This window comes from Sitophilus oryzae, unplaced genomic scaffold (assembly GCF_002938485.1).
Source record: "Sitophilus oryzae breed Bouriz unplaced genomic scaffold, Soryzae_2.0 scaffold_907_pilon_pilon, whole genome shotgun sequence".
Classification (NCBI taxonomy): Eukaryota; Metazoa; Arthropoda; class Insecta; order Coleoptera; family Curculionidae; genus Sitophilus; species Sitophilus oryzae.
Window position 1 is genome coordinate 1,095,290 of NW_022147536.1, and position 9,335 is coordinate 1,104,624.

Sequence of the window (9,335 nt, forward strand, 5' to 3'; positions counted from 1 at the left end):
AATTGTGTCTGTTTCTTGACACAAAATGGAAACGGTATGCTACAAATAGGAAACATTTTTTCGAAACCTATATATTTTATATGGCGTTTTTTCATGTTTCTAATGCGTTGGCCCTAGCCGTTTCCTGAAATGTTTCCATGCGGAAACAAAAACTTTTAGAGAAAATGTTTCGAAACATTTTCTGCAATTTGTGTCCACGTTGTTTCCGTTTTCAGCAGCCACTGTTACTAAATGTGATGAAACAAAATACCGAACTAAATTAGTGTATGTCTGTGTGTGGATTTCAAAATGAAAACAACCATCAACAATGTCGACCTCCGCCATAATTTTTTTTGTCTAAAGATCTTTGTTTTTAGGTTTTCTCGCACAAAAAATATCTGGCAAAAGCAAATTCATCGTTTAATTTAATATTGTACTTGCATCCCAAGCAGCATTTGGACGTCGGGACAACGTTGTGTCACGCGACCAAACGTCGGGGTGCAACGTCGGCACAACCTCGTGCCATCCCTAGTCTGCACTAGTTTGGAGAATAATTTTTGGGTCGAAACGACGTTGGATACCTACGATGGCTAGCAGCCTAATTTAGTGCAAACTGCAACGTTGTTTATAATCCTAATTCACAGAAATACAAAACTATAATAATATGGCGTCTAAGTCGCGTTTTGTTCTAAATTGGGATAATTATAGTAAAAATATTATTTTTATGATTTAGTTAGAGACATATGCCAGATGGCAGTATAAGAAAACAAAACAAAAGTATTTAAGTGTGGAGGATGTTTGAAGATCATAATTATTGAAACACTTTAACCGAATCTGTAACTCGTTACCCAAGGCAAAAAAGTTAAACGCAAACAACTTTATTGATAAATGTATTGTTTCTACTTTGAAAAATACTAATGGGCCTTAAAATTAAAGAAGTTTTAAAAAAATTCTTGAATTTTTTTTTAGTAAAATGAGAATAATTTATTCGCAGTCGAAAAAATAGTTTCCGCGTGTTGTTTACGGTCAAATATTTCAAGTTAATGTATTCAAAAAGCAGGAATTGCTATTTCAGGAACGAAACATTTTCTTATTCAAGAACATGGCGGCTTTCACTTTGTTGTTTTGGAGATTAAGATGGAGTAGTTCGAGTAGTCGCATACTGGACTAATAAAGTCGCACTTCAGCCTTAACAGGTAGCATACTAGTCGCAAGATTGCCTAATTTAGTCATCCTAGAGTCTAGCTTGTGCCGCCCTCTATATTCTAAATAAACGAGGGAGTAGATAGAGTATCGGTAATATGTCGATGTATACTTTAAATTTAGTTTTATATGTGCTTTTCTTACGTCCCATTTTAATTAAGTTTTTTTTATAAAAACAAAAACAGCACTGAAAATTTTATATACAGAACAAGTGAAAATTTAAGATTTAAGGTTATGGTTTAATACAGTTACAAAAAGGTAGTGGCTCGACGTCCTACCAACGTAAGATAAGGAAATCTAAACAACGTTGGAATTAGTAAAACAGACGACGTTTGCATAACGTTGGAATAGGTCCTGAAAGTGACGTTAGAAAACTCTTTATTGCCCAACAATGTAACTACGTTGTCCGAATCACCTAAAGATCACTTAAGCAAAAAATGTTACAAGACAACGTTTATTCGACGTCGCAGAAGCTTTCACTTTGTTGTAGTACTAGTGCAACGTCGGCACAACGTTACAACAACGTTTACATTTATTTTAATACCCAGGGTACGGAGCTAACTATTTTTTGTAACTAATCCAACGTTGTGTTTAGTAAACATGTGGTCGCAAGTCGTGAAAATGCTACTTGGGATATTTTTAATGCTCCTTCTATATAGTATTATTTGTTGCTACAAAATATTTTTGTTTGAAATAGATTTTTATTTCTAAATCATGGTTCTAAAAATAAAAATATACAAATTAATGTAAGTAGAACGCGTTCTTATGAGTTTTTTAGTTAAAAACGCTATCGCTAGCCAACATAGCGGAATTTTAATTCATTATTTTATAAAATTGACATGAAATCGGACACAAATCACCTGCATTATATCATATTTGTGTCTAAAAAGGGAGAAACTTGTGTTTCGAAAATGAATCGACAATAAATGGAAACCTATGTTTCCAAAATGTTTTGATTTAACGCTCCCTGTGTAGAAATTTGGAACTAGTTACCTGTCAACAACGCCAATCAAAACTTATGGTCAAAATAATTAAAACGCTTTTATTTACTTATTATAACACAATTATAACATAAAACATTTCTCAGCAGAGATTTTGTTTCGATTTTGTGTCTAAAAATGCTACTTGGGTTGGTTAAAATTAGAGACCTACAAGGTACTTTAATTAGTGATGGGATAACTCGAGCGAAAATTCGCTCGAGTACTCGATTATTGAAATAACGGACTTCGCTCGATTATGAACGAGCGATGCAAGCGACGAGTTACGAGCGACGACCGCAAGCGATCCTAGAATGAAATAAATTGAAATCCGATTTTAATGTGACATTCTCGATAAAAAGCCGAGTGAATTTTCTACATACATTGCAGGTAGCAAATTTATACGACGCCGTGTATATATTTATCCGTTGCGTATCTGAGGGACAAAATTTTACGACCTACATCCGCAATGCTTTGAAATAAACTAAATCAAGCGAACCGCTCGTCGCTGGCTACTTGCCATTCATCACCGAAAGAATATTATGTGCCCTGCGCACGCAACGTACTACTTGGCGCTTGGCGTTAACGAGTACTTATAACAAGCGAAGGACGAAAAACCGTATTTTTAAATACGAGCGATATTTCGCTCGAGCGATCACTCGGTTATTGCAATCGCTTGAAACCCGAGTACTCGATTATTGAAATTAATCGGTTTTTCCCATCAATTACTTTAATAGGACTGACTTAAATTCTGGTGTATCAGTGACGTTTTATTTTTTTGGGTCGTGTTAAAATATATAGTAGGGTAGACCCGATTTTTTTTACTTTTATTTAATAAATAATACAGGGTGTTTAGAAAAACAAGTGCCATCTCTCGTGGGGAAATTCCTCACTTAAAAATAAGATTTATTTTTTATATTTAGGTCCGATGCTTTGTTTCGTCTCTACAAGGGATTAAAGTCTTTTTTTTTCGATTTTTTTATAATTTCCTTTCAATTGCTTTTAGAATAATATAATATTCTTAATATAAGAAAATATTATTAATATTTGTACTGGGTCCCCTAAAATGTGTTTATAATGAAATGGGCGCTTTTTTGTTCTACTTGTTTCTACTCTATTTTTTCCAAAGTGGTTAAATGATGACGCCGGCGGTATTGTTAGTGTATAGAAAAAATACTATCATTCCACGGCATGATATTAAATAAACATTTTGTCGTTGACGGCGGTATGAACTAACCAAGTAGATAAACAAAAAAAGAAGACCGAAAAAAAACCGAAAAATAATCAAAACAATCTTGCGGTGTTGAGTTTTTAGTCTTTTATAGCATTATAGGCATATTTTCTTTAATCGAAGAGTGGAAATATCAAAGGGGGAAAGTGCCAAAATTATTTTTTTGATGTAAATGAGAAAAACACAGTAGAACTGAAACTAATAAATTGTTAAAATATCATTTAAAATACATATAATATACATAAACAATAGACGCTTTCCCTTGGCACTTGTAACTGTTAGGACATGTAGCATAGTATTTATTACGTTTCTAATTTAATAACTTAATATTGAAAAATTTGGCATTCTTGTGGTTTTTCCACTCTTCAATCCTCAATTTTAATTATCTTAGAATCAGTAGAAGGCAAACCAATTAAGGGGTGTTTTTATGGGGCCGAATTACAGAAGACAAAGTTTCCTGGTATTGATCTAGTTGAAATAATACTAGCTCACTGACAGAAAAATAATATACTTCTTTTCTGCAATACTGCCGGCGGGTTAATTTAGCCAGTTTGTTTTTTTTACGTTATCTCGGATGAATCGTTGCCGTTCTGATATTTGTGATTTTGCTTGTTATTAATAAAAAATGATATATATATGTATATAAAAATATAATATATGAACTATAGAAAAATATACTCTAAAAATTAAATTTTTACTAATGGTTCTATCTATAGCTTTAAATATATATGTTTTCTTTGAGTTTTATTTTATTTTTTTGCTGCGTATTTATTTTTCTCGTAATAATTATTATCTTGGATTTTGAGACTGTATTTTGTAATACCAAGGGGCTGTAACGATATTGTTTTTATTATAAATTGTATAGAAAAGAACAAAATAAAGTGAAGACGTTTTAAATTATTATAGTTTTATTTCTTGTAGCAGCTCTCGAAAAGCTCACAAACGAATGTTGTTCATAAAATTATATTATTCATAATATATACAGGGTGGCTCATTAGTGCGGGGATGTCCAATATCGTCGTTGCTGACAAAATAGTCTAACAGGCAGCAGCGCCGAAAAAATTCTCTGAATTTACCAAAGCCAGTTTTTTCACAGTTGATTACAGTAGTTATGTACCGGGTGGCCAACTAAGAATGGACGCGGGCTGTATCTCAGAAACTATACTTATCGTATAACTTTGGGAAAAACATTCTAATAAGTAGATCGACCAAGAGAAATCGCTGGAAATTATTCTCAAGTTCGAAAAATGTCCGCTAGGGGGCGTTTCTCTGCTAGCCAATTAGAAAACAGGTTTTTTTCTCAAAAATATGCAGGCGAACAGGTATTTTAAATATTGCTACTGTAATCATCGAGAAATTTGTAATTTTTTTGATATAGAGTATTTTGCTCATAAATATATAAATCTGATAAAATAAAGTGGTGGGGGAAGGTTAAACTTGCTTTTATTAAAATAAGGATAACTCTGGTTTGGGTTACCCGATTTAAACAAACTACGGCTCGTTTAAAAGGACTTTTCTTCCTTAATCATCTCCAGTATAAATTTTGTTTCCATATTTTTTTTCGTAGTAGCTAGAGGGCGCTGTTTGACATCATAACAGATATTGCGCTTTTGCATAAAAAGTTTAAATAGGAGGCTATATTTTAGGAGGGTGTTAAAAATTTTAAAAAATCGTAACTTTAAAATTACAGTAGCGACACGCGGTTTTCAATTTAAGATTTGGAATAATATTTGCAACAAAATTTGTAATAACATCAAAATCAGTCAAAGTCGCAGTTTTTGAGATATTCCGTGTTTCCGTAGTCCGTTTTTGAGAAAATCCGTGTGGAGAACTCCAAACTCCCATCGGACGCGACCCCAGGTGGCGGATGGGGGAAATAACCGCGGACTAAAATTGGAAAAATTCCTTTACTTTGAAACTAAAAGAACTGCCTACCAACTTTTTTTATTAACATATTTTAGTATGGGCGGTTATACGTGCCTCCCGGCGCCAATTTTTTTTCATATCTTTGTCAACGTTAACAACGAAGATATGGGTCTTCCGTATGTACTTTTCTATTATTTTGTCGAATTATATAAACAAGTAGACAAATATAGAATCATCAAATATACATAAGGCGTTCCTAAATAATCCTGCGATCAATCTAATTAAAAGCTTGAACAAATATACTTATTACACAAGCAAATGCTACATACATTTGCGTTCCTATTGTTTTAAACATAATACAAACACTAAAAGCATTTCTTATTTGTTTTAATATTATCGACCAGTATATGATATTTCTCGTTCAAACAGCGGAATATTTCTTATTCTAAAAATAAATTGTACATACAGTAGGGTGCACCAAAAAATACATAGTTATTTTTCTTTTTAGTTACCGTGAAAATATTGTTCAGGATGATTTGGTTGAGCTCTTAATATTAATATTAAGTGGTATCTCATCGTGATTTTCTATTTCCCATTTATTAATAAATCAGTGTTTTGTAAAAATCAATACACACTCTTGTAGGAAATTGAACGGTCTTCAAAAAAGTTCTGATTTGAATTTTCATTTAATCGGCTCGTTTGAAAGTTATTGAAGGTTAAAATTCAACTTCAAATCGTATACTAAGGGCTGGCAAAGGTTAGTCTTGGGTCGAGATTTCCGTATGTAAGAAGAGTACAATGCGTTTATAATGTACTGAACAAAGAGAGAACAGTAAACACGTTACCAATCGTACGAACTAGACCGAGAAACTGCCCTAAAATAACTTTCCCTTTAGCATGAAAATTTTTAAGTGCAGGTTAGAAATACTTGCATTTTTGGTAAAAATAAGTGGTATTGAGTTGGTGTTCGACAGGGGTCGCGCTATTAGAACTCTGAATTCAAAATGAATCGATATCTCAAAATCTATTATTCACAGACAGTATGTGAAAATATTTATCAATAAAAAGTTACACGATTGCTGAAAATTGCTATGCACTAAAAGTAAAATGGATGGGTTGTTTAAAAGTTTTGAATGGAAAAAACAACCTTATCGAATTTTTCTTATTTAAACATATTGTAAAAGATCCGATCTTCAAAATAAAAAAAAGTTTCAATACCTAACCCATATAACACAACACAATCCTATAGATATCCTCTATAGATATCTTGAGGATATCCACCAAGGATATAGTAAATATCTTAGGGATATCCAAAAACCAGAGGAGGATATTTATGGGATATCCAAGTGGGACAAAAAAGCCATCTTCAAGACATCCCTATAGGCAAGCCTTTTACGATTATTTGGGATATTTCTAGGATAATACAAGGATGATGTTGGGAGCATTATAGAATATTTTTAGGACATTATATGAGGACTGTTATTTGACAATACTTACTTCATCCTTAGTTTATAATAAAAACGTTAGCGATTTAGTTTTATTTAGCCACATTTTGACGTTATTCATTGGATATTTTTATTAACAGCTCTAAAATATACCTACATATTATGGCAATGAATTTTGCGTCAAAATTTAGAAGTTTATTTGTATGAGTTAAGACCTTTCAATTTATACTGTACCATCGAAAAAAAACGGCATTCAATTGGCTTGAAAATTACGATCGATGACATTCCCCATATAATTTTACGGACAAAATAACAGCAATCTTCATTTCCAAGCCACCTCTGACGCCGTTTTTTTCGATCGTATGGTATTATACAAGATTATACTACCCTTTATGGAGTCTACCAGTTTATGTCTAGCAGCAACAGTTTACATCAAAGTTAGCACACAGGATACAGGTATAATTTCTAACACCACACATTCCAGAAATTCAAAATTTAAACCCAAAAATAGGATTTCTGTTTAAATAGATCAAACACGAAAATGGGTTTATGGATAAAGAACAAGCGATTTTCAACAAATTTTCACCTATAATTTTGTCACAAATTCTTCATTGTGAGACCCTGAGTTGTTCGTCGTTTTTCGACATTAGTTGAGGTTAGGATAGAATTTCTGCTAGAACAGGGTTGCCAGACGTCCCGATTTAGGCGGGACTGTCCCGATTTTAATCGATGTGTTCCGATATGTCCCGCGGCCCGAGACTGTCCCGATTTGTCCCGCATCTCGTTCTCTGCTTCCAAATTCCCAAAATCTTCCTTCGCCACTATAGTAGGAGACATGCGACAATGGCATCATGCGTAAACTCTGTTATCGCCTCGTGTCCGCCTCACCGTTTCAAGTATCGACGGTTTAAATACATGACATATCGATGCATCATTGCCATTCCTACTGATTCTTCTTTCTCTCTTCTTTTTCTTTCACGGGATTTAGTCGCTTGTCGCTTACGTTTTGTCGCAAGGTCTTTTGTCTTTTAATTTTAAAAGACCTTGTTGTAGTGTACTTCTGTTCTGTGGTGTACTTGTACTTTGGTGTTTGGTGTACTTCACAGAAGGTAGAAGGTGTACTTGCTCCTTGCTCCGTGTCCGTGGTCCGTGCAGTGAGTGCTTTACCCGACATCAAACGCGTTATGTTGAGTTAATTTGCTGCATATTACGTACATTTTAATATTATATATAATTATATAATTATAGGTTAATTCTTTTTTTTTGCAACAAAATGGATTCAGATTCCTCAGTGTCCTCTGATGAGATTGACTGGCTAGGGGTAAATTAAAAAATAAAAGAAAAAGAGAGGTAGGCATATTAAACTATTTTCATATACAGAATAATCCACCAAAAGATACGAGGTTTGTTAAATTAGAAAAAAGTTGCGCATTTTTGTGCTCAATAAAGTTACGTTTACAGAGTTGCAAAAATTTCATTTGTTTCCAATATACAGGGAAATATGTACAAAATGTGTAACATTTATTTTATTAAAAAAAATAACTCAAAAACTATTAATAATTATAGAATCATAAGTTTTGTGCACAAATTTTATATTTTTTTCTTTTTCTACAAAATATGCTACTTGGAAAATTCACCAAATATATAGCTGTTCAGGTATCGATACCAACTTATTTTATTTTTTTTAATACGGACTTTTTAAAATATATTTTACAGACGTCTGGTAACAAAAATGGCCATCACCGGGGGTTTTCTTGAGTACGGACCTGAGAATAATCGGTAATGGTGGTTATCGTCAGCATTTATTATAATTTCTTAGCAATCATGTTAACTTTATATTATCCCCTTTGTTGATAAAAAAAACCAACTACCTACCTATACTATCTTATTTTTAATAAAATATAAATAATGTTAATATGTTTATTATATTTTTCGTTTTGTGCTTGTGTATTTTCATTTTTAAACATTTTTTATACCACAATCCCACAATAAATTATTATTTAAGATATTAAAATAAACATTTTTAGGCGTGGCACCCAAACATTTTCACCTCCGGCGGTCATTCAGTGCGTCCCGCTTTTTCTTCTTCTAAATATGGCAACCCTGTGCTAGAACAAGGCTAGAACTATGAGTATAAGAAAAAGCTAAGTCAAACTCAACCAGTTTTGTTAGTTTCAGTCATTTTTAAGCCCATCCAATATCGACAAATGACCGAATTCACCTCGAATCTCACTAACTCAAAGGACTGAATAATACAGGATGCAAAAACCATCAAAAATAAACAACTGTCGAGATGGATTGTGGGAAATTTTTTGCGCGGGCGTTTTTAATTCTCTGTATTACTGGGAGTGGCCAAGCTCATCAATATCCAGATTATCCAGAAGATACCAAGAGGATATTTTGTTGCCTTGACGTAATATATATACCTATCTGTATGGTTTATTGCATTTTATGTAATATAAAAAGTAGTACGTTATTTATTTTTCCTAAATATCTAGACGATATTGTTAGGATATTTTATTATCATGAGCATGTTTGGATATCTCAGCTGGATGTACATTAGATATACGACAGAGATATCCATAGGATATTCTATTCTGAGACATCTACAGGATGTCTGGAGGATATCCTATA